This window comes from Notamacropus eugenii, chromosome 1 (genome assembly GCF_028372415.1).
Source record: "Notamacropus eugenii isolate mMacEug1 chromosome 1, mMacEug1.pri_v2, whole genome shotgun sequence".
Lineage (NCBI taxonomy): Eukaryota > Metazoa > Chordata > Mammalia > Diprotodontia > Macropodidae > Notamacropus > Notamacropus eugenii.
This window is the reverse complement of record NC_092872.1, coordinates 83,310,019-83,337,581: the sequence shown is the minus strand read 5'-3', so window position 1 is coordinate 83,337,581 and position 27,563 is coordinate 83,310,019.

Here is a 27,563-nt window from a genome sequence, read left to right as displayed (position 1 = left end):
CACACACACACACACACACACTGACAAACTGCTGCTCTGAACATTTTGGTATAAATGAGACTTTTCTTTTTATCTTTTCATCTAAATCCTTGGAGCATAAAGCTAGTAGTGTGATTTCTGAGTCAAAAGGCATGGACACTTGAATTGTATCTTTAAGATAATTCCTAACTGCATTCCAGAATGGGAGAGTCCATGCACAGTTCCATGAACAGTGTAATTGCCTTTCTGTAGTCCCTCTAACATTGCCCTTTTGATCTTTGTGAGGTAAAAGGGTGGAGTTGCTTTTATGTACTCTTCTGTTATTATTAGTTACTTTCATATTGTAATTAATAGTTTGTTATTCTTCTTTTGAGATGTTTGTTCATGTTCTTGACAATCAGAGAATAAAACTTGGTCTCATCTATTTGTCTTAGTTCACTAAATATCCTGAATATCAGACTCATATTATATTGATACCAAAATATTTTCAGATCAATGGCTTCTCTTCTTATTATAGTTGCATTGATTTCGTTCTTGCAGAAGCTTTGAATTTCATATCTATTTTATTTTTGTGACTACCTATCTCTGATTTGGTTAAGAACTCTTCCCTAGTCGTACCTATAAAAGGCAGCTAATTACTTATCTTCCAATTGTTTTATTTTTAATCTTTAATAATTAGGTCATGTATCTATTTTGAGTTCATTGTGGTATGTCATGTAAGTTGATGCTTTAAACCTAATTTTGTAAATTGCTTTCAAGTTTTCCCAGAAGTTGTTATCAAGTGAGGAGTTCTTTCCACAAGGAATTTAAGTTTTCAGATTTATTGAACACTGCATAATTGAGTTTATTGTTTCTGACTCTCTGTATCTAGTTTGTTTCACTGACCTACCTTTGCATTTTTTTTTACCAGTACCAAATAGTTGTGATGATTATTGCTGTATAGTATAATCATTCTGGATATTTTACGTCTAAATGAATGTTGTCTATTTTTATAAAGTTTCCCATTGGTGTTTTCATTGATATGGCACTAAATCTGTAAATTAATATAGGTATCATCATTTTTCCTATTTCAGTGCAGTAAAATCATGAGTAATAGATATGCTTCCCATTATTTGTTTTTCATTGTTTAAAGAGCATTTGGTAGTTGTGTGGATAGGCAGATGTGTGTGCGTGTGTGTGTGTGTGTGTAGGTGGGTGGATATGTTCTAAATATATTGACTCCCAGATAATTAGTATTGTGTACTAATTTTAAATGGGACTTTCATTTTTATTATTTGCTCTTAGATTTTATAATGCTGTATAGCAATTTTGTGTATATTATGGATTAATTTCATATTCTTACATTTTGCTAGTCAATTATCAGTATTTATTGAATATCCACTACATGCCAAGCACTGTTTAGGTACTGGAGATAGAAAAACAAAACCGAAACAATCTCTGTCCTCAAGGGACAAAGCTTATATTCTCTCAGGAGAGATGACAAGCACGTGTGTAGTATATAAAACAGATCCAAAAGAAATACAATGAAATTTTGGGTGTGAGGAGAGAAGGCACTTGAAGTTGATTGGGATCAGGAAACAGGCATTAAGCCAACTGATTGTTTTGTTGGGAGGGAGTTGCTGATTTTTTGGAGTTTTTTAAATAAACCAAATTTACTTCAGCAAATAGGGATAGTTTAGCTCCGTTTTGCCTATGTTTATATTTTTAATTTCTTTTTTTTCCTTTGCTATTGTTAGCACTTCTAGAACTAAATCAAATATTAGTGGGTGCATTCTTATTTCACTCCTGCATTTATTGAGAAAGTTTTGAGTGTTTCTCTGTTACAAATAATGCTAACTTTTGACTTTAGATACAATTTTATCATATTAAAGAGTTTTCAAAGTAATAATAATAAGTAGAACTTATATAGCACTTGAAGGTTTACAAAATATTTTACATACGTTATTTTATCACCATGAAAATTCTAGGAAGTAGGTACTACTATTATCCCCATTTTATAGATGAAGAAACTGAGGCACAGAGAAGTTAATTAACTTCTCTAGGATCATATAAGTAATATGTGTCCTATGCTGGATTTGAACTGAGGATTTCCTAACTCCAGGCCCAGCATTCCATCCACTACGCCACCTAGCTACCTCTGTCTTGTGAGAGTTTTAGCATAAATGACTGTTATACTTTGTCAAAGGACTTTTCCTGCAACTAATGTAATAATTATATGGTTTGGGGGATGTTTTCTTTTTAATGCAATTAATTTTGTTAATTCTTTTCTTGGTGCTTTAATATCTTTGTATCCTTTGTTTCCATGCTACTTTGTCATAGAGAATTTTTAGAATTATCTCGCTGTAGTCTTTTTTGCTAGGAATTATTATTGTTAGCTATTAGAACTGCATTTATCTCATAAAAGGAGTTTGGCAGAATGCTTCCTTTTTTCAATTTTTGAGAATAATTTCTATAGTTCAGTTATTAATTGCTCTTTAAACATTTGATGGAATTTATTCTTAAATGTGTTTGGTCTAGTGTCCCCTACACACACACACACACACACACACACACACACACACACACACACACATTTTGGAAATTCTATTACAGCTAGTTCAATTTCATTTTCAGAAATTAGATTGCTTAAAATCTTTATTACATGTTAGGGGTACATCTTTCTGGTAAGAGATTCTCAAAGGCTCTGTGTTCTGGGATGAGGGGTATATTTTTGTCCTGGGGGAGATAGAGGGAGAGTTTGAAGGAAAGAGAGTCACTAACGCCCTAACAAGTACAAGTCTGATTATTATCCTTGTCCTGGAGAAGGCAGCTGGAACACTTTTAGAAATAACAGAAAAGGACCTACGGACTTAAGAAAAGGTTATTGGAGCAAATCTAGAACTCCTAAACATCCTACGTTGATGGGACTGCCATGCATGGATGGGATGATATTTTGATACTTTCACTTTTAACTATGTCAGCCTCTAATAATCTTTTTGCACAGAATATCCTAATGTCACCACTAGAAGGGACCTTTGAGTGCTTTTGTCCCAGAGCTTTCATGTGATAAATGGGGAAGCAGTTAACTAATTGGTTAGAAGCTAATCCTAGACTAAATAAAATAGTTGTTTAATTGCATAATGTAACCTGAGGGGCACCAAAGAAAGGTCCATTTGTCCTCAGATTCTCTCTGTCTCTCTCTGTCTCTCTTTCTCCCTGAACCCCCCTCTCTCTTTATTTCTCTCCCTCCCCCACCCCTGTCCCAGAGCCTGAATTTCTTTCAATACATATGTATTCCCTTAGAATGAGTTATTGTTGTTCCAGGGTTTCATTTTTGACCCTGGAGAAACATTACCAATATCAATATCCAACTATGAATCAGTTAAAAATTAGTATGCCAAACTTTTAGCAAGGCCTTGAAGGAATTAGATACAGTAGAACAGTAGTAGGGATTTGGAATTAGAAGTCTTTCTCTCTGCTTCCTCTAGGTGGCAAAATCCATGGAGAGCTGACCCCGGAATTAGGAAAACTTTAGATCAAATCTGGCCTCATACGTTTACTAGCTGCGTGATTCTAGGCAAGTTATTTGACCTCCATCTGACTTGGTTTCCTCAATTTCAAAATGAGAGTAGAAATAGCATCTACCTCCCAGAGCTGTTGAGGAGAGCAGATGATATAATGTTTCTAAATTGCCTAAGTCTTTAGTAAATATTTTCTTCCTTTATTCTTTACTTTCTTTTCTCTCTTCCTCCCTTTTTCCTCTTTCTCACACCACTACCTGATTTTGGCCCTTATCCCCTTTCACCTGGACAATTACAATGGACCTTTAATGGATCTCCCTCCCTCGAGTCTCTCTTTTCTCTAACACCATACTAGTAGCAAATGCCAAGGTGACGCTCCTGAAGTACCATTCTGACCATATTTCTTCCCAAGTGCAATAAACTGCAGGGATTTCTTTTTACCTCTAGAATCAAGTGCAAACTCCTCTATCTTGCCCTTCACATACCAACTTTCAACCAACTTTTCCAAGTTTGCCATGCATTTATTCCCATTCACTCACTCTGAGGTCTGACCAAACTGGCTTTCTTCTTGTTCCCCATATGATATCCAAATTCCTACACAAGCCATCCCCAGTGCCTGGACTACACTTCCTTCTTAACTCCACCTTGAGAATCTCTATTTTCCTCAAAGTTCAGTTAAAATGCCATCTTACAGAGGAAGCCATTGTGCCTCTTGGTTGGGGGTTTGGGGGAGAAGTGGAGAAAAAAATAAAATAAATGCTTCATAACTGAAAAAAAATTGCTATCCTCAATTCAAAGATGAAGAAGAATAAAGGAACTGAAATATGAAGTGATTGAAAAAAGAGAGATTATGACTTGCTCATGATGAGACAGCTGATAAGGGAAAGAGTCAAGATACAACCCAAATCTTTTGAGCATAGTTTCTATTGATTTCCTTTTATCACATGGTGCCTCTCTTTGTGTCAAGAACCATCCACATGCCACAATGGAGTCCCTACAAACAAACACTAGCAATAAAGGTTGATAGCACACAATTCTTCTCATCTTTGTCAGAATTTGTTATGAATTCTCCAAAATAAACTCTGGTATAGTTCTAACCAACCCAATTTTGAATGGCCAAGAGAGAAGCCTAATTGGATTCAAGTCAGTTTCAAAAATACTTCTTAAGAGCCTCCTACTCTAGACCAAGTGCTGTGCTAAGCTCTGGAGATAAAAAGCTATAAACAAAAGTCCTTATCTTTGGGGAGCTTACATTCTATTGAGGGAAACAACATAGGCACAGACGGGTCAATATATAAATACCATAAGTACAAAATGAATGCACTAGGTAAGTAGTAACAACTGGAGGAAGCAGGAGAGGTCTTCTGAAGGAGGTGGTACTTTTTGCTTATTTTATCAATTCATTATTATTATTTTTTAAACATATTTCCACATTAATCATGTTGTAAAGAAGAACTAGAACCACAGGGGAAAACTACAAGAAAGAGGAAACAAAAGAAAAAGAGAATACAATATGCTTCAATTTGCATTCAGACTTCATAGTTCTTTCTCTGGATGTGGATAGCATTTTCCATCATGAGTCTTTTGGAAGTATTTTAAATCCTTGTATTGTTGAGAAGAGTTAAGTCTATCAGAGCTGGTCATTGTACGATGTTGCTGTTATCATGTACAATGTTCTCCTGTACAAAGCTCACTTTTCTCAGTATCAATTCATACAAATCTTTCTGAGTTTTTCTGAACTCTGCATGCTTATCATTTCCTATGGAACAGTAGTGTTTCATTACATTCATATACCACAACATGTTCAGCCATTCCTCAATTGATGGACATCCATTAATTTCCAATTCTTGGCTACCACAAAAAGAACTGCTACAAATATTTTTGTATATGTGGATCCCTTTCCCATTTTTATGATACAAACCTAGAAGTAGTATTGTTGGATTAAAGGGTATGCACAGTTTTATAGCCCTTTCGGCGTAGCTCCAAATTGCTCTCCAAAATGGTTATATCAGCTCACAACTCCACCAATAATGCATTTATTTTCCAATTTTCCCATATCTTCTCCAATATTTATCCTTTTACTGTTTTATCATGTTAGCCCATCTGATAGATATGAGGTGGTAACCTCAGAGTTGTTTTAATTTGCATTTCTCTAATTAATAGTGATTTAGAGCACTTTTTTCATATAACTATAGATAATTTTAATTTATTCATCAGAAAACTGCCTGTTCATATCCTTTGACTATTTAATAATTAGGGAATAATTTGCATTTTTATAAATTTGACTCAGTTCTCTAAATATTTTAGAAATGAGACCTTTATCAAAGACATTGGTTGTAAAAATTGTTACCCAGCTTTCTGTTTCCCTTCTAATCTTGGTCGCATTGGCTTTATGCAAAAACTTTTTAATTTAACGTAATCAAAATTATTCATTTTGAATTTCATAATGTTCTCTCTCTCTTGTTTGGTCATAAATTCTTCCACTGAAGGAGATGATACTTGAACTGAACCTTGAATAAAGACACAAATTCTAAGAGGTAAGAGGGAGGAGGAAGAGCATGCCAGACACAGGATGCAGTTAGTGCTCAGGTACAGAGAGAAAAGATGGAATACTGCACGGGAAACAGCAAAAAGGCCAATTTGGCTGGATAGATAAGTTTATGAAAAGGAATGGTGCATAATTAGGCTAGAAAAAAATTACTAGAACCAGGCTGGAAAAAACTTTAAATGCTAAAAGGAGGTGGGAAATGGAAAGAAGTGTCTAGCAAGTAGCCCAGTTTGGGTGGCTCATAGAGTTCATGAAGGTATGATTTCAGGATCATAGGCTGAGAGCTGAAAGGGGCCTTAGAGGTCATCTAGAGCATCTCTCTCCTTTTACCGATGAGGACACTGAGTCTCAGAGCAGTTATGACTTGCCTAAGTTCACATGAGTTTCCATTCGAATGTCAAAGGAAATGCTGTCTACACAACTAGTTTGCCTGTCAAGTACATGACTAGTTATGTCATTACCTGAACTATTAGAATTTAAAGTGATCAGGATGGCAGAGCCACTGCCTAACGATTGTCAAATATAATTAAAAACATATTTCAATATAAAGCGCATTGCCAAATATATACCAGCTAAGTGAAATTAACCTTCAAATGATACTTGAACAACAGTAAACCACAAGGGTATATAAGAGATTAGATATACTGTAGTCTAATTATGTTACAATAATTCACCTCATTAATCTCCTAGGAAACAATAACCACAACAGTTAAATACTGTAATTAACAAACCCTATTTTAAACTTGATTTTAATTTTATAGGACTTTGCAATATTATCCACGGTACAATTATATGAAAGCCCAAAACCCAAGATGCAGCAACAATGAGTTCTCTGTAGCAGATTTACAACCCAGCACAATTCCCTGACCCGAGATGTCAGGAAGAAGGCCCGCGCCATATGCAGGCCCCTCTGCTTCTCTCTTTTTATTCCCCAGTTTCTTAGTGCAAGTTCTCTGCAGGAACCATGGTGCTCAAACCCAGCGAGGACTCAGTCAAAGCAGAAAAGGCAGAAAATGAATTCAGATTAAATTCACGCTCCTACACCGGCCAGACATTCAGACCAGACTTTCAAAGGGGACCAGGCTCATTTTGGGTTTTGTGGCTGCAGTTCGTTTATTTCGAGCAGTTGGGGATGCGCGTGTTGAATGTTAGGACTGAAAGATGAGGCATTAGCTCTAGGGCCGTGTAGCAGGGCTGTCAATCAATCCATGGCAAGGAGAAATGACAATCTGGCATATTAGCAATGAGGAAAGTAGAAGAAGCTGGAGACCCCCCAAATCAATGTCAGGATCCCTTCCTTAAGAAAGCCAGAAGAAAGGAGATGAGAAAGGCAGGTGAGAGAGCACATCCTGTGATAACTATAATTTCTGTAGCTGAGAAACCCTTGAGGGCAACAGATTCATTAAGCAACTGTGCAATGTTTTTCATTCTCATCATAAATTGGTACTTTTTGGTTAGTCACAAACAGGTCACAGAAAACGCTGATGTCGGCCTCTGCCTGCTGAGCTCTCTGACCCTTCTAAGAGAGAAAAAGCATCTCTAGGCGTTGCTAAGTGGCCTGAAATGTAGAGGGGGGTAAGAGCTACAAGCAGTCAGAGAGTTCTTTGTGCTAACATAGCTCCTCTAATTCAATAAAGATTCCTGAGACATGTGCTAGGTCCACAGGAGGAATATTATAATAGCTGACATCTATACAGCACTTTCAGGTTTGCAAGACAGTCTACATATAGCATCTCATTTGATCTGTAAAATGAGCCTTGGATGCTAGAGTATTATTTTTCTCTTTTTTTACTTTACAGATGAGAATAACAAGACCAGAGGGGTTCAATAACCTGATCATGTAGCTAGAAAGGGTCAGATTCAAACCTGGCTCTCTTCTGACTCAAGTCCAGCAATATTTTCCATCTTAACATAGTAACTGATGAAATCTACCTTTGATCTCTGGACAGTGAAAGATGATGCCGGCTTCAGTATCCCATAATGCTACTCTAGTGCTTATGAAGTCATCAGGTTATAGATTTAGAGCTTTAAGCTTAAGTCACCAAATCCAACCCCCCTCACTTTACAGACAGAAAAACTTGAGACTCACAGATGTCAAGAAACTTGCCAACAGTCAGTAAGTGTCTGGGTTAGAATTTGGACTGAGGTTTCCCTGACTCCAACTACTCTGCTCTATCCGATATACCACTTTGCTCTCAACCAACCCATTCATTTTATAGTTGAAAAAACCAAAGATCTGGGAAATTAAGTGGTCCTCCAGGGGTTATAGGACATAGCTTTAGATCTAGAAGGGAACCTAGAGGCCCTCCAATCCACATCCTTCATTTTACAGATAAGAAAACTGAGGCAAAGAGAGGGTAAGTGACTTTAACAAGGTCACATAGTTAGCAAGTGCCTGAAGTAGCATTCAAATTCAAATCTTTCTGACTCCAAGTCTGACATTCTCTCCAACTATCCTACCTCATGTAGTTAGCAAATGGTACCTTTCAAATTTGAACTCAAGTTTTCTGATTTTCAAATCCAGTATTCTTTTGACCACATCAGCCTGTAGCACAATTGCAGATGTGAATGTTTTCTGCAAACAAATATGTATTCTCACACAGAATTAGCTCCTTTCCTCTCCATTCTTAGGGCTGTCCTACCTTGGAAACTCATCACAAAGAGAATGAGGTTACTTGCTTTTGTACCCTGGTCACAAGGAGACAAGTAGAAGACAGTTTCCATGGAAAATCCTCCCAAAAAGTCACACTTCGTGATTTCTATGTTCAAATACCTGAGCCCTGGGGAGAGCAAGAGATCAATCAGGTGGAATTTTCACTTCCAAAAGCATCATCAGTCCTAAGAGTTTGCATGATGCATTGGTGTCTCCTTGAAGAAGATCTTCTCTATTTTAGATGCACTATAAATATTATGCAGTGTGGTGCATGTCAGGCAGAATGTCCCCATCCTTGAGCAAGCATGGAGAAATATACAGTAGGCAGGGAGGTGAGTTATGGAAGGGAATACATTTAGTAATCTAATAACCCAGTGGACACCTGCAATTTACAGTTTAATCGTCCAGAAGGTATAGTTTGTCTGTAATTGAATTAGATTTTGAAATAAGGCAAAGCTGATTTATGGTGTTGTTTAAAAAACAGGGGATGCTTTCATGTTCATGGTGATAATCCTGTGGTCTGTGTTAATGCAGTATCAAGAAATAAAGCAAACTGGATAAATGTGAGGGAGGGAGGGTTCGCTGCACAGAATGGCAGGACATGCAGAAGCTAGGAGAAAGGGAAAAGTCTGTGCTTCCTTTTTAAGCTTACTTAGAATCAAGAGGCACTGCTTTTCTTTTCATTCTGCTTTGACTGTATTAGGGTCACAGGAACATCAATAAGAACTGGAAGAGAACTTGGATGTCATCTAGCCTAACCCTCTCATTTTCAGATGAGGACACAGAGTCCTAGAGTTATGAAATGAATTTCTCTTGGCCATACAGGTAATAAACGGCAGAGCCAGTTTTCAAATCCAGATCTTTGCCTTTCCATCCAGTAAGTGCTCTTTTAAACTGAATTCAACTCTGAATTTCTTTTACATTTCTCTAAAGAAAGCATTCATTTCCCTCCCTCTTAACTCAAGGGATTTCTGGGACACCGAAGCAGTCCATTTCTGGGGTCTTCCTTGCCTCCTCAGAAGGGAGATTGCCAGAGGAAGAGTTCACTGAAATATATTAGATCTATAAGAGGAAGCATGGTGAAGTGGAAAACATGCTTGTTTTGGAGTCAGAGGACCCAGGCTCAAAATTGCCTTTAACACTTTACTACCTGCAGTACCAGCTAGTAAATGGGGAAATCAAAACTTCCTGAGTCCTCAATTTCCTCCTCCCTAAAATGAAGGGCTTGGATTAGATGACTTCTAAAATCCCCTCCAGCTTGAGATCTCTGATCCAGAGAATATTAGCTATCATTTCTCCTCTTTCAGAAGAACATCAGAGCTCACTGGTCAAGAGTACAAGAATTGGACTCAGGGAGAATACTACTTTTCTTGTACATTTTTATTTTTTGCTATATAAATTGCCTCTAACACTGCATTACCTATGTGACCTCAGGCAAATCATTTATCCTGCTTGTATCTCAGTTTTTTCAGCTGGCTGAGATGACTTCTAAGGTCCCTTCTATGTCTAGAACTATGATCCACAGAACAAACACAGGCCCAGTAATGGTCTATGCCAGAATTCCTCATTGATGGCAAGAAGGTGAATGGATCTCCAGAGAACAAGAAGAAAACCGGTTCCCAGACTGACTGGCTGAGAGTCAATGTACAGGTTTATTATGTAACCTACAATCAGCTAGATACAGAAGCTAGATGACCAAATTCATTTTGTAGGCAGCAAAGTCTTCTCTTTATATCTATTGTTGTTTACATTCATTTGTGATATTTTTAAATCAGTTTTTTTCACAAGCAAGAAGATCGGATACATGATCATTGTTTCAGGGACATTGGACATATATACCTTTGCCTTGAGAGTGGATGAAAAAGAGCCTGTTTCGCTAATAAAGCAGCACTCACATCACCCTTGTTACCCTTAAAATGCTCAATTTATAGTCTCTCTTATTTCATATAACTTCTAAGAAGATATCTTGGGGAGAATGGATAAATCTTAAATTGTCACATCACCTAGTTTTCACTTTTATTACTTAAGTAATACACGTTACAAATCACTAAGCCCTCACCTACAGTGAGTTTACATGCAAACACACATATGCATACATACATGCATACATGTGCACACACAGAGAGATTCCCTGAGCAAATAGGAACATTTATGGCAAAGAGAGCTGGATTTGCTCAGTTTGGCATAGCATGATTACCCCTCAGATGAAGCTAAAATGAAATCAGGACAAACCTCTTGTATTCCATAAGCAAGAACAGTTTTAGAAAGATCTAACCCTGTACCAGCCATATGTGGCCATGGGATTCATTTATTCACTTGCTTGTATTTCATTCATTCAGTGAGCAAATATTCAATGAGGAGTGGCTGGACAAGAGCTGAAACCACAGAGAGGACTGGGAGCTTCCACTGGAAAATCTGGTAATTCCACCTTTTGGCATCACTCCTTCACCTGTAACAAACCAATTCCCTTGCTTGTCTCTAACCGACCAGATGTCTACTCGTCTGGCTTTACTTGGACCTCGAGATACACAGATCTAAGCCAGGACCACCTGGTGGGCCAGAAGGAAATTTAAGAAGTGGACTTGACCCTCGGAAACATAGCAGCTCTCAGCTAATGCCTATGCTGCTCATGAAATCAAGCTAAACTGAACCTCTCATGCTTTCTACTGCCACCCTGCCAAGAATATCAAGCATATGCCCCTGCACTCGCAGCTTCCTCATAACCTGGCTGACCACTGCAGCCACAGCCAATATGCATGGTAAATACATCTTCTCCCCTGAGAACGGGCTGACAGTAATATGCTCCATATTGTTTCCAATGTTCCAAAATGAGACAAGAACATGTCTGAGATAATGTCAGTACTGTTAACCCCAAAGTCTTCTGCCCTCCATATCATGCCGAACTCTTTGAAACTGGTGCACACTCCCAGTGCCCACCCCCCACGACAACTATGAGACACGATCCTTAATAAAAAAGGAAAAGATTAATTGGAAAGCTGCCTTGAGAGAGCAAATGTGCCAGACCTGCCAGCTTTATAATGTAAGTAATTAGGGCGGCATTATGAGTTATGTTATCTCAGCCAGCAGCCCCAGCAGCGACTGTTTGTTTCAGCATTTATTCACTAGTACCTCGGAGAGAGAGACAGGACTGAGTGGAGATGCAGCATAGATACAGGTGGAGGAGAGCATGTCTCTCATCTGAATGCTGATTTTCGCCTGCCAGTGCTGGGAGCAGGGGAGGTACAGATAAAGAAAGGCCAAGGAAAAGGTGGACATCGATGTACTGGATAGAAGTGGCTTATTAAATCTGCCCGATGTACAGTATTACATCCAGGTGTCAGATTAGTTTAAACTCCTGAATTAAGGAGACAATGCTGCTCTTTAAGAGAAGAAGGAAAAAGCACCCGAGACAGCTCTCTAATGAGGACTGCTGTACAACAGAAGAAGTCCTCACACAGGAGATGGATGGGAGATGGATTAATGTTGTAATCGGCACACACAGGCAGAGAGTGGCGATTTGTTTTACTGCAGACTAGCCCAGTGTTACTTTGAGAGGTGAAAGGAACTGAAAGATAAAAGACAGAACAATGTGGATGTGTTTTAAACTCTCATTAGTCTGCTAGTGCAATGAAGTCTTTTCTTGAACAGAACTTTCTTTTCTCTTCCCTCACTCCTCTCTCCTCTCCTCTTCCCTCCTCTCCTTGCCAGTCTCTCTCCTTTCTCTCAAATGTCCTCCTCTTCTCTCTATCTTCTAATTTCTCCTCTCCCTATTGTCTCCTTTCCTTCTCTTTCTTTTCTTTCTTGATTCCCTTATTCTCTCTCTTTTCTTTCCTTTCTCTCTCTTCTCTCTTAATTCTCCTCTCTTTTCCCTTTATTGTTTTCTCTATATCCTCTTCTCTCCCCTTCCATCCTTTCTATCTTCTTCCACACCCTCCACAGACATCACCCAGAGGGGTGGGGAGCTCAGTCTTGAGGCAGTCTTTACAAAAGTACACTCGAGTCATGGCACTTGGAGGTGTCAAATGTTTAGAAAATTTTCAAATTCTTTCTTTCCTCCCAAACTGCACGTTTTCAAAGAGTTTAATGTCTGCAGCTAATGCTCTAGAAGAAAAGATACTGCCTATCATGGCTTCCAAAGAAATTATCCTCTAGAGGCAGAATCTGGTGTTTTCTACAACATTACAGAATCAAATGGCCAGGGAGCATCATTCAAGGTAACAATATAAGATCTTTGGGAGTTGGCACTGTTGTATTTTTTGGTTAGATCAAAGAGTGTTGGACTTAGAGTATGGAAGTTCACATCCTGAATTTGACACTACCATGTGTCCATGGACAAGTCACTTAATCTTCCCCAGTCTCAGTTCCCTTAGCTGTAAAATGGGAAAATAATAGCTTTGACTTCATTGGGCTGTTATGGGAATCAAATGAGATAACAAATGCAAAATGATTTGCAAATGCTTGAGCAAAATTCGCCCATAGTGGATCCTTAATAGATCCTTATTGATTGAATGACTGATTGATGGTCAGCAACAAAGTCTTCAAACTTTCAGCATGGCAAGTTAGCCAAGTCTGCACAGTAGCCTATGAATGATGCAGAGAAGGGACAGACTTCCCAGGAAAATGGAAAATGAAATAAGCAAAATGAGAGTAGGGTTGCCTTTGGGTAGACCAACTGCTAGTATGTTCTGATTTCAGGAAGGGTATCCCCTTTCCTTCTTTCTTCCTGTCCTATCACCCTAGAATCCTCTATATGTTCTGTAATAGCTCTTATAATCAGAGATAAGAATTCAAATTTCCATGCTCATGGAAGAAATAATGGCAAGATCCATGTGCCACAATAAGAGGAAAAAGGGCTTCTGGGGTCAAAGGATCTAGAATCAAATCCTTCTTCTGACTTTCACTCTCTGTGTGACCTCTGGCAAGTCATTCAACATCCCTAGGACAGTTTCATCATCAGTAAAGTGAAGACTTCAATTAGATGGTCTCCAAGTGTCTTTTCAAATCTATGTTCCCATGGCTTAAATTCTAACTAAAATATAAATGATTTACACCATTCTTTTCTGAGAGCAGGTGTTAATGGTAGGAAAAAATAAGAGAATAAGAGGGCTTGGGCTGGCTAAAGCATGCTGTGGAGGCGAAGAAAGGGTGTAGACAGGGGGAGATCTCTCTTATCTGACTCTATGGGTATGATGGAGAGAATATATTCTACAGCAGGGGACAAAGCTGAGAAGGACATGGACCACTAATGGCCTATGGTCAATTCCACATCCCAGCTCACAGAAGTCATACTAAGGAAGGTCTTCTTGGGGATGGGAATGGAGGAACATTTCCTGTGAAAGGAACAAGGCTGACCTTCATTCAAGAAATGATACCATGCTGCATCAACCCCTTAGCCAGATGATTTAGGTACATTTTACTTAGAAAGTCAAACACATACAAAGTTTTTGTTTGTTTTTTACAGAGACCATTTTCCCCCAGAACACCTACAACAAAGAAAATCCCTTCTCCATGTCTGCAGTAATGCCACAAAATAGCTTAGGAACTCCACACTCCGTCCTTTTAAAGCAAGTCCTGCCTGGATTGGAATAATTACAGTTATGAGGCCCTTCCGTTGGGGAGATGGAGGGAAAACCTAATGATGAGGTTAGTGTTGCTTGGGAATTTATGTGTCTTCAAAACTGAAATTCCTAGTTAACTTTGCTGGATATTTTTCACATTCAACATATCTGGACTCCCTACTACGGGAGAGACAGGTGCCTAAAGCACTCAGACAAATAATTGATTTTGTCCATGAAGCACATAGCTCCTGCTCCCTCCTGAAAATGAATTGTGTGTGCTATGGAGTGAGGCACAGAGTAGAAGAGAGCTGACTTTGCCCTAGGACTGAGGGTTGGGGGTGGAGGGGAGCCACAGAATCCCATTTCTTAGTGCCCTATCTGTTTTCAACCAGAGGCAAGAACCCACAAATTCCTCAGATCATCTTGCTTTAACGGTTACTCACCATTATCCTGGAAAATAAGGTGTTTTGAAGTGAGTGCCCATTGATTTAGAGATCGCTAAACAAACTATGTTTTCATATAGAATGGTGCTGTAAACAATGATGGATGGGAGGAATTTAAAGGAACATAGGAAGATGTCTATGGACTGATACAAAAAGGAAGAAAGGAGAACCAGGAAAATGATATAAACAATGACTACAATAACACCAATGAAAAAAGAAGTCGAAGTTTGAGTAATTGCAATCATCAATCTTGGTCCCAGGGAAGAGGTAAAAGAGCAGAGTCAGGGCACCATAGGGGCAGAATGATTCATATAATGTCAGAAGCAGTGACTATATCCCTTGTTTTTGCTCAACTCTCTTTGTTAAAGGTGATGGTTCGTTTTCAGTTAGGGAACAGAATAAATCCAGAAATTACTCTGATTACAAAACATAAGACATCAATACATCTATGTACTTATTTTAAAGTAAGGTACTTTTTTAAATAAATTCAAAAAGAGCTCTCTTGGACCAAGTTAACCATGAAGGGGGAAAAATAGCTAAATCCATTTCATTTGGCAACCAATGCTTTAGGAAAGACATAAATACAGAATTTACAACTTTATTTTCCTCTCAAGAGGCACTCTGGAGAAAATTAAAACAATGCAAGATTTAATTATTTAAAACTGAGTTTTCCTGTAGAAATTTTCTAGCCCAGAGTTTTTAAAAGCAAAGTCCCAAAGAAAATGCATTTTTAATGACTAACTCCCACCCAAACTACATTTTAAATCATCTCCCCACTATGACTCATTTGGCATGTAAGCTGACGGAAAATAAAGAGAGCACTAGGGAAATCATGGGGTGGGTTTCACACTAGAAGAACAGGGTAACATTCTCTGAGAGAGGGAAGTACATGAGAGGGGTGGGATGAAAATAGAAGGTAGAGGGCATCTTGATTTCAGATTCAGTCAAGCTGTGTTTCCACTCAGTTTCCTAAAGAAACAGTGTTTCAAAGGGTCAGAATTTAAATCTTCTGAAATTTCTTTTATTGTATGTTTTCTTGAAGCTTTCATAATATTGCTGTCATTTTTTAGTACACACCTCTCTGGTAACAAAGGAGCAGTTAAGTAAAACAAGTACACTGAGTCTCACTCTGTATGTCTTATTCTGCACTGGCAGTCCACCACCTCTCTACCAGGAAGTAGGTAGAATGTTCACTCGTCTTCTGACATATGTAAGTTTATGTGTTTGTGTGTGTGTGTACATATATATATATATATACACATACATATAACAATTTTTTATGATCTACAATCTGGTATACAATTTTTAAACTTGGAGGGGTGAAGAATACGCATAAAATCATAAATTACTGTTTGTCCCCACTTAGCCTACAAGCATTACCTTCATTTTCTGGAAAAACCTCTAGTTAGGTGAGCTAGGACATAGAGCATTTAACTGGGATCCAGGAAGATCTGAGTTCAAATCTGAGCTCAGAAGCTTACTAGCTATGTGTCCCCCTAGACAAATTACTTAACAATTTTGCCTCAGTTTCCTCATCTGTAAAATAAGAATAATAATACCTATCTCCCAGCACTGTTGTGAGGGCAAAATGAGCATTATTTGAGAAAGGCTTTGCAAACCTCAAAATATTATATAATACTAGCTATTGTCATTATTTCACTATTATTTTTATTAAACTGCCACCAAACAAAAGAAAGTCTGTCATTCGGTACTGTGGAACTAGGGCTATCCTCTTGCCCTATGGTTCCAGGGAAGGCTACCCAGAAAGGAGATAGCTGCTTTTGAATAAATCTAACGTACTCTGTCCCCCATTTGGATTATAGACAATTCGTTCATTTGACTCCCCATTGATAGCATATGCAAGTGTGGGAAAATTGCCTCAGGTTTAAGGGGGAACTATTTTATTTAGTACCTTTCCTTTTCTTAACACTAAGATCCTGAGTTCAATCTCTGTAAAGGACAGTTAACTTTGTATTGCTCTGAGATTATAAACTATACTTTTTCTTATAAGAGAAACAGACAGAGACACAGACAGAAAGAAAGAGACAGAGAGGGAGAAGAAGAAGAAAGAAAGAACTTAAATTTTCCTTCTTTTTACATGAGCAAGGCAATTTTGGAATAAACCTCCATTTCCATGTAACCAATATTTTGATTCTTGTCTATTCCAGTCTGTGTACATATTAACCAAGACAACAGAGTTCATCTGGTATTGGACCTTTAAGGTCAAAACCATACTAGCAGAATAGGAAGCTTCCACTGACACCCCAGATCACAACAAACTATCCCCAAGGCCAATGAGTGACCAGAGGTGAACCCAACTTAACTGTGTGTTTTCTATATACTCAAAAAGCTTATGGGAAATAGCTCAAATTAAGAAGCCCACTTGCCCCATAAGATTACCTTCTCTGTGGGCCAACTGATGCTTCTTTCTAACATAGCCTGTGATTCCAGATGAGATAAACTTTTTACTGACTTGTGTTCTAAATTGTAAATAATAATAGGTTTTCTTTACATGATGCTGCCACCCTTCCACCAAATAAATTCATGCCTTTATTCCTCATGGCACAGTGGACAGGGAGAGTATAGATTTTCATTCAACCACTATTTCTTGAGCACCTTTTGCATGCATGCACTAGGAAGTAGATACATACATACATATAGCATTTACTAAGTTCTTGCTATGTGCTAGATGCTTTGCTAAAGATTGGAAAAAATTGAGGTACTCCAGATTTAGCGAGCCCTTTGTAGACTGTTAGAAGAGTAGCCCCTAAACTTAAGTAGACTGCATGTTGTTTCACTATCAGATATTAAAAAATGAAATAGAAGGAAATACTAACCCTAAGTCAGAATAAGGTTCCTAACAGAGAAGCATCCTTTTGTGAGCAGGAAAGGAAAGTTAAAAATAAATTTAATCTTGTGGATAATAGCTAGCTGTGGGATATATATATATTTCAGCCAAGGTTCTGAGAACAGGTAAACATTCCTTATATGAGGAAAAACTATATGAGGGTATTCACTCAGTTTAATGTCTGGCTAGATCAGGACTTTACCTTTTGAAAAGAAGTACACATAATGGATTACTATTGAATAATAAGCAATGATAAATAGGCACATTTCAGAAAAATCTGGAAAGACTTGAATGAACTGAGGCAGTGAAATGAGCAGAACCAAGAAAACAATGTACACAGTATCAGCAACATTGTATCAGCTATGAATGACTCAGCTCTTCTCAGCAGCACAATGATCTAAGACAAGTACAAAGAACTCACAAAGGAAAATGCTATCCACATCCAAATATACTATCACTTTATCCTTTTTTTTTCCTTTTCATCTATTTCTTCTTTCACAACTGTGACTAATATGGAAATAAGTTTTACAAGATGGTACATGTATAACCTATATCAAATTACCTAGCATTTTAGGAAGGGAGGGAGGGAGAAAAATTTGAAACTTAATCTTATAAAAATGAATGCTAAAAGTTTCTTAACATGTAATTACAATAAAATACTACTTTTTAAGAAAATATATATTAAGGCATTCAGTATCTCCATTAGGAATGTTTGATTACCAAGAGATACCACTGACCATTGACTATCAGCTATCTTAATTAATAAATTGGTTATTAATTACTCAAAAAAAAAGAAAAGAGGTACATTGTAATCCTTAAGCTTTAAGCTTACAGTGACATGGAAGAATCCATTCTTCTTCTATGGGAAAAAGACAACACCTCCATTGAGTCTTCAACTGAAACCAAAAGCTGGAAGGAAATCAAGTTTCACAATCATGTCCACTGAATCCTCTCCTGGGAGAAACCAACATGGAAACACTCATGCAAAAGTCACTGGAGATAAGCAGAAACTAATATCTAGAGACTACATGTCTGACAAAGATTATGTGCCCAGAAGAAACTACATACTGAACAAAATGATCAGGGCACAAGCCAATGGGAGCAGCTCAGTAACACCAATGGAAGACATCAAAATCAGTCTGAGTCACTCCTTCATCCCTAAGACTCAGGTACACATGTCCTTTATGTGTGTATTCCTCCATCGATGCATGCTGGTCACATGGGCTCCCTGTAAGGATCCCCTTCCTTAGATGTGTCCGTTCTTCTCAGTGATGGTGCATGTAAGTGTGAGAGAATGTGTCCTTGGTTTAAGTTGAAGCTGTTTTGTTGCAACTTTTCTTACTATACTGCCACTAAAGGTGTTTGCTTTCAACTAGTTATGACTTCAGACTGACTAGAAAAGTACATATTGGAGGCTTGTGAGCAATCGTTTTGAGCAGGTGTTGGCCAAAAAAGGATCTTGAACCTTGATTGGGGTACCTCTGGGACTGAGGAGTGTTAACTGGTGCTATACTAGAAACAAGGAGAGAAGTGAATGTGTCCAAAAGTAGTGTTTTAGGACATGTAGGAGGAAACAAATTGAATATCTACAGCCTAATGATTTTTGAAAACCATCTTTAAGAAGAACCAGTGACTACTTCCTCTCAGCTTAAGACATGGCCCATTCTCAACTATGTATTAAAATCAACTTAAAATAACTTAAGTAAAGAGAGGTAAATAAACCAGGGATGATTTATCTCCAAGGAATAACACTGTGACTGCTGAATAATTACATGCACCAATCTTTATTAGTATGCAAAGTAGCTGGGTCTGGTTGGCTCCCAGCACTGCTTAAAGGACAAAAAGCCAAGAGAGTTGTGCACATTCTAATAAATCACACACCACAACTCCCTGTTTGCTGCAGTGACCCTGAGCCCCTGGGGGCACTCTGTCCGTGTGTGACTCTTCTTTGGGAGATAAGAAGCAACTATTTAATTTCTACCTTCTAGTGATGGATTAGGCTTCCAAAGTTCTTTTGGTTGGGGCGGGAGAGAGAGGGAGGCTCTGACTTATTTCTGTGGAAGTTTTATACAAATGATTACAGCTTATCACACAGTTATTTCTATAAGTTACTGTGGCACCTATCCTCCTATTGGCATGCACAATGCCTTTACAGCAACTATATGGGAGCTGTGCTCTTCTCCTTCTCCTTTCCAAAGGCTTAGTTTATGAACTCGTTGAACAAATCCAGGATCCTCTTTCTCTGATCCACTAGGGATACCAAATACCCATCCCCACATCAAGGACCTTGGACTCTTCAGGTTGGCCTCTTGTTCAGGTTTTACTCCTATTTTATTCTTCTTTGTAGATAATAGAAATCTGAAGGGTTCCCTTCCCAAGAACCTAAAACAATAAAGACAACACACACTGGAGGCACCATCTCAGCTATGAGCCTAGAGCAAAAAACAAATTTAGAGCTTTGATCTTATGATATGAAATATTTTCCTACTCTTTGTTTAGAAAAAACTACTCTTCAAAAGACTGTCTATAAAGACTTCTAAAACTGGTTGAAAATTTGTTTCAATCATGGTAAATGCAATGGAAATCAATGATTTCCCACCAACATCAATTCCATTGCTACAAGTCTTGGTAACCCATGATGTTGGCTAAGAATACAAAATAAAATCAATTTCCAAGTACCAATGTGTAGAATCATAGAATCCTCATATTAAATGGCCCGCTAGAGATAACTGTATCCGTTCTCCTGCCATCAGTCTGAACTAATAGATAAATGAATGAGAGAGACGATTGAGGAAAATTAGAATTTTCTGATCAAGTAGCATGATTCAAGTCTCAGAATGTCCTAAGCAGGTTGAGGGGGTGAGGGAAGTTCAGTTTCATTATCATGGTAGCATCTAATTTCAAAGATACTTCAGTGTGATAAAAAATCACTTAGTCCTGGGGATTAGAATAAGAGATTTTGGGTTGAATAGGAAAGGATATTCTGATTAAAGCATCCAGAAATGATTACTTGAACTAACATTAAAAGCTAAAGGATTTGGGGGGGTAGGAAAGGAAGGAAGGGATGGAAGGAGAAAAGGAGGGAGACAGGGAGGGAATTTAGGGAGGAAGGGAGAGAGAGAAGGGGAATAGAGGAAGGAAAAGAGGGATAGAGGAGGGAGGAAGGGAGAAGGGAAAAAGGAAAAGGAGAGAAGAATGAAGGGAAGTAGAAAGGATGAAGGGAAAGAGGAAGGAAGAGCGGGAGGGAAGGAGGAAGGAAGGAAGATTTCTGTTATCCTATGAATATGCAAATGCCCATTCTATTTAGCATTTATTGAGTTCAAAAAAATTTTAAGTCAAAGAAGGTTTGCTTGCCTCTGTTATCTTTTTTTGGTTACATAGTTTCTCCTTGATCTGTTACCATCTTCAAACTTTATAGGTGTTTATTTTGGAATGAAAGATTTTTAGTGAAATGAATCCCCCAACTTGCTCCAGAAAAAAAAAAAGTTTTCAGGGTCACACAAATTTTTATTCAAGAAAACTATTACTCATATCCAACTTAAAACCTTTTTTCTGTATTTAGAGTCCATTTTCTCTTGATTTGTTCTTAGAGATGAATACATAATCCCAACTCTTTTCCTGGTCATTGATTTCAGGTATCATAGCATAGTAGAAAGAGAATGTGTCTTGAAACAGGAAGGTCTGAGTTCACCTCTCAACTGTGGTACATATTGGCAGTGTGACCCTGGGAAAATCACTTAACTCTTTGGTGATCTAGGCAATTCTCTAAGACTAGAAATTAAAGAGGAGGTTCAGATTGCCTTGACAGAAGGCATTTCCTCATCTTCTTCCCCACACCATTGAAGTTTCATGTTCAATCCCTATCCTATATCCAGTAACAGAATGTGATCAACATGTTAGTGAACCTAAGCACTGAAGAAAGTCATAACTTATGCCCTGTTCAATTGGTGGCAAGCAGAAGACTGTTCCAAACCTAAATAATGGATCACAGTGGCTATGTAATGACAAGGCAAAACACTGATAATTAAATGATTTTAATAGTGTGTCAAGATGAAGGATAACAGTCTTGGAAAATGAGGCTGGTAAATTATTATCCCTCAGGCTTGTAACACACATCCTAGTTCAGGCGTGAAAAATGCAGTATGCAAAATCTTCATCCATATATTTTACTTTAACACAATGTTAGCACCCACTGTATTAGGGTTACTTACTTCTGAAGCACAGCTGTGCTCCTTTCTCAGCCTTCAGGCAAATGGATAGTTAGGATCAAATTTATCTAAAAGGAAGAAGAGTTTTAAAATATGCCTATGGGGAACATTAACTCTGATGTTTCCAAAAGTCCTGAAGTTACTACAGGCAGCTAGTTGGGGCAGTGGATAGAGTGCTGGGTCTTGAGTCAAGGAGATATATCTTCCTGAGTTCAAATCTAACCTCAGACACTAACTGTGTGACCATGGGCAAGTCACTTAACCCCATTTGCCTCAGTTTACTCATCTGTAAAATGAGCTGGTCTGTAAAAATAAGCTGGGAAAGGAAATGGCAAATCATTCCAGTGCTGTTGCCAAGAAAACCCCAAATGTGGTCACAAAAGGTCAGATATAACTGAAAAAACTGAAGTGAAAGTAACTACCTCTTTAGCTTTCCCTGCCTTCCTTCCTTGAATCAAAGGAGTTAACATACCCCAATGAATGTGTGATCTCATTGATGTAGGAATCTATACTTTTTCATCCCATGGGGTCCATATCCTCCTATCAATCCACCCAATGAGGCAGGCCTTAAATCTAGGAATTTTGACATTTCCTGAATACCAATGAAAACTAAAAGCTTTGCACCTTTAACCCTTGCTCCTGCTAGGTCATTGACCCTTATATCTGACTAAAGATCAATGACTACCATTGTCTCTAACATGTTATCATAAAGGTAGTAAGGGTCTGCATTTTCATTAGCATAGAGAGCTTTCAATATTGCAACTTCTAGGGGCAGAAGCAAGATGACAGAGTAGAAAGATACACATATACAGGCTTTCCCCACACAACCCATAAAATACCTGTAGAGAGGGGCTCTCAACAAATTCTGGAGCAGCAGAAGTGGAGAAAAATAGAGTGGAGGAATCCCAGGGTGATCTGAAAGGACCATGGGAAACGTCTGTTGCACCTGACGCAGAGCAGAGCCCAGCCTTGGCCATGTGGCATGGCATGGCTCTGGGAGGAAGACACCACAGGGGTGGAATCTCCGGTTGCAGAATCCCCAGTTGCATCAGCAGCAGGTTCGCAGATCCCTCAACCCATAGGCAACAAAGGTCAGTGACAGGGTTTTTTCAGCTGTCTGGAAAGGGAGAAGGGCCTTCCTATAGCTCCAGCCTTACGCAGCGCCCATGGAGGCCACATCAGGCAGGCAGCAGTTCCCACAGTAGCCCACATTCATTGTTGGATTGTAAAACCCCTGGGGGCACTGAGAAGCCCATTCTTACCTCAGCCCTGTGTAGAGGCCCTGAGGGCCTGAGATCTTTATCTCACACTGAATGGTGGCCCTGTCCCCACAGCTTAACTGAAACTCAGCCGTGCAGTGCTGGCTTGGCTGAACTGAAGGCCAGTTGGCTGCGGAGAGGAAACTCTTCTAAGATTCTGGGCACAAAAATCTCTTCCTGCTCCCAGACCAGTGTACCTGCTTGACTGTGCCACCTAGGAGGAACTGAGATCTTACAGATTCCCAGAGTATACCCTGCTCTTGATAAAGGACTCAAAAGTCAAGTAACTGGTTGGGAAAATGCCCAAAAAAGGGAAAAAAAGTATGACTATAGAAGGTTACTTTCTTAGTGAACAGATATCTTCTCCCATCCTTTCAGATGAGGAAGAACAAGGATTACCATCAGGGAAAGACATGAAAGTCAAGGCTTCTGTATCCCAAATATTCGAAATAAATATCCAATGGTCTCAGGCCATGGAAGAGCTCAAAAAGGATTTTGAAAATCAAGTAAGAGAGGTGGAGGAAAAATTGGGAAGAGAAATGAGAGAGATACAAGAAAAGCATGAAAAGTAGGTCAACACTTTGCTAAAGAAGACCCAAAAAAATGCTGAAGAAAATAACACCTTGAAAAATAGGCTAACTCAATTGACAAAAGAGGTCTAAAAAGCCAATGAAGAGAAGAATGCTTTAAAAAGCAGAATTAGCCAAATGGAAAAGGAGGTTCAAAAGCTCACTGAAGAAAGTAGTTTTCAAAATGAGAATGGAACAGATGGAGGGCTAATGACTTTATGAGAAACCAAGGAATCACAAAACAAAACCAAAAGAATGAAAAAATGGGAGATAATGTGAAATATCTCATTGGAAAAACAACTGACTTGGAAAATAGATCCAGGAGAGACAATTTAAAATTTATGGGACTACCTGAAAGCCATGATCAAAAAAGAGCCTAGACATCATCTTTCATGAAATTATCAAGGAAAACTGCCCTGAGATTCTAGAACTAGCAGGCAAAATAAATATTGAAAGAATCCGCAGATCACCTCCTGAAAGAGATCCAAAAAAAGAAACTTCCAGGAACATTGTGGCCAAATTCCAGAGTTCCCTGGTCAAGGAGAAAATATTGCAAGCAGCTAGAAAGAAACAATTCAAGTATTGTGGAAATACAATCAGGATAACACAAGATCTAGCAGCTTCTACATTAAGGGATCGAAGGGCATGGAATAGGATATTCCGGAAGTCAAAGGAACTAGGACTAAAACCAAGAATCACCTATCCAGAAAAACTGAGTATAATATTTTAGGGGGAAAATGGTCTTTCAATCAAATAGAGGACTTTCAAGCATTCTTGATGAAAAGACCAGAGCTGAAAAGAAAATTTGACTTTCAAACACAAGAATCAAGAGAAGCATGAAAAGGTAAACAGCAAAGAGGAGTTATAAGGGACTTACTAAAGTTGAACTGTTTACATTCCTACACGGAAAGACAATATTTGTAACTCTTGAAAGTTTTTGTAGTATCTAGGTAGTTGGTGGGATTACACACACATACACACACACACAGAGAGAGAGAGAGAGAGAGAGAGAGAGAGAGAGAGAGACAGAAAGCACAGGGTGAATTGAATAGGATGGGATCATATCTTTAAAAAATGAAATTAAGGGGTGAGAGAGAAATATATTGGGAAAAGAAAGGGAGAAATGAAATGGGACAAATAATCTCTCATAAAAGAGGCAAGTGAAAGATTTTTCAGTGGAGGGAAAAAGAGGGGAGGTGAGAGAAAAAAACATGAAGCTTACTCTCATCACATTCGACTAAAGGAAGGAATAAAATGCACACACTTTTTGGTATGAAAGCCTATCTTACAATACAGAAAAGTGGGGGAGAAGGGGATAAGCAGGGTGGAGGGGATGATGGAAGGGAGGGCAATGGAAAGAGAGAGCAATTAGAAGTCAACACTCTTGGGGAGGGACAGGGTCAAAAGAGAGAGCACAAGAAATGGGGGGCAGGATAGGATAGAGGGAAATATAGTTAGTCTTACACAACACGACTATTATGGAAGTCATTTGCAAAACTACACAGATATGGCCTATATTGAATTGCTTGCCTTCCCAAAGGGGATGGGTGGGAAGGGGGGGAGGAAGAGAAATTGGAACTCAAAGTTTTAGGAACAAATGTTGAGTATTGTTCTTGCATACAACTAGGAAATGGGAAATACAGGTAATGGGGTATAGAAAGTTATCTTGCCCTACAGGACAAAAGAGAAGATGGGGATAAGGGAAGGGAGGGATGTTAGAAGGGAGGGCAGATCGGTGACAGGGGTAATTAGAATGCTTGGCATTTTGGGGCAGGGGAGGAGAGAAATGGGAAGAAAATTTGGAACCCAAAATTTTGTGGAAATGAATGTTGAAAACTTAAATAAATAAATTTAAATTTAAAAAAATATTGCTGCTTCTACCCACACAAATTACAAGTTATGTGCCAATTATTAGCTATGTCCTAATTGAGCTTCATGATGAACAAACAGGTTAAGTGCAGTGCCATAACTAGGGCAGGATAACGGGGTCTTGCCTCAGGGCATCAGAATTTAGAGGTTACTGATAGTCCTTATATTCCTATAGCATAGAAAGAATGGAGTTGAGGAGAATAATTAGCTAAGATAGAAAGCCACCAAATGGTATTCTCTTTCCACCACTATGACTGCAACCCAAGTGATCTCTTCCATAATCTTCCACAAAATCCCCCAGAATTCTTCTTCCCCTCCTCCCTTCTCCAAATGAATTGCCCTAGCCAGCAAAACAATTAGAAATATCTCCAGATAAATAACATTCCCAAGGTCACACAAACACTAAGTATCAGAAAAGGAATCCTGACTGAGGTCTTCCTGACTCCAAGCTCAGCACTCTATACACTAGAGTCTAATGACTAGACCATCTTGTCTTTTTAAAGGAGCTAACAAAGACAGAAAAGCACCAAGATGTGCATCTAGAAGAAAGAAATTTAGTATATCAGCACGATAACTGCATTCCAAGTACCTTGGGAAACTATGGTTGCCTACCTAAGAAAGCAGTGGTCTATATTAGCACTGATCCAGACTTTTCTAAGCCTCTAAAGAGGATAAGACAAAGAGACATATGCAAGGGTTGGTTGGATAGGTCCCATGTGCAAGGAGAAGCAGTTTTTCTAAACTTGAGAGTTATTTACCAAACTCAGCCATGTCCATCTGTTGCACTGATAGGCTGAAGATGTGAGTGAGAAAGAGCATAAACAGCAGATGGTGAGAGAAAGAGTACAAGTCAAGAGGAAAAGAGGGGGAAATAATGCTTTCTGGAATGTTCTGTCTCCTCTCCTTTTTGCTTTGTGAATCCCTGGTTTCCTTTAGGACTGCGCTGTCAACTTCCACCTCCAAGGGATTTTCTTGATCCCCTCAACGGTCGGTGCCTTTTGCTCCAAGGCTACCTTATTTTGGCTTTATATGGGTTTAGAATCGATTGTGAGGCAAGGGAGACATTGGCACCAGACTGCCTAGCATGGCATGCCCTCATCAAAGAAGGTGCTATGCTCTATGAGCAAAGCAAAATTGAAGTAGTTCAAAAGAAATGTGAGATGTACAGATTTAGAGAATTCACCACACATGTTCACAAGGACTATTTATGTCTGACTGGTAGAGCATTCTGAGCTCTTATTGGCCTGCTCAGCCACAATCAGACATGCTGTAACATGTCTCTAACACAGTGATGTCATTTTGGTCCTCTTTGAGAATGAAGGACAGCAACCAGCCAATACAGCCATACGTGTCACGAGTCCCCTATTTGACTGGAAGTGTATGGACTAAGGACTGTTTTGCTTTTCCCATGGTATCATAGCAAGAGCATATACTTAATAAATGTCTTAATTAATTGGTACTATGGTTTTGTATTTGAATAGTACAGTTTCCAAAGGACTTTTATAGATATTACCTCATTTTATCTTTATAATAATCCTATGAGGCAGGCAGCATTGTCCCCATTTTATGGATGAGACACCTGAGGCTCAGAATATTTAAGTGATTCCCCCATGGTCACAGAACTATTAAGTGGCACACTAAAATACAGATCTAGCGGAAAAAAAAATTGAGGGCTCTTTCAATTTATGCCTATAAAGAGGAAAGAGAAGAGAAAGAGCTCCATGAAATCATAGGTGGAAATGAGTGTCAGCATCTGTCTCAGTATCGCTGCACTCACAGGCTCCTAAACCCTGTTCCATGGAATAATTTACAAAATGATTCTCTGGTGGCAGAGAAAATAAGTGGGTGAAAATGAGGTATCTAGAGAAGCCTGGCTGCTTCAGGACCTGGGATTCATTGAACATTATTAAGCTTGTCTCTCCCTTGCACAATTGGGGAACCTGTTCCTTGGCATTCAAACAATGACACAAGACTCCTCCAATGACCTGAAGTTATTACTGGCTGCCTCCTCTCACATTCTATTGATGAGGGCTAGAAAGAGGGGGAGGGGTACATGAATTCTAAGACTGGAATTGTGGGTTGTCTAGAGAAGACATTGTTGAGGTCAAGATAAAGATTTATTACACTTT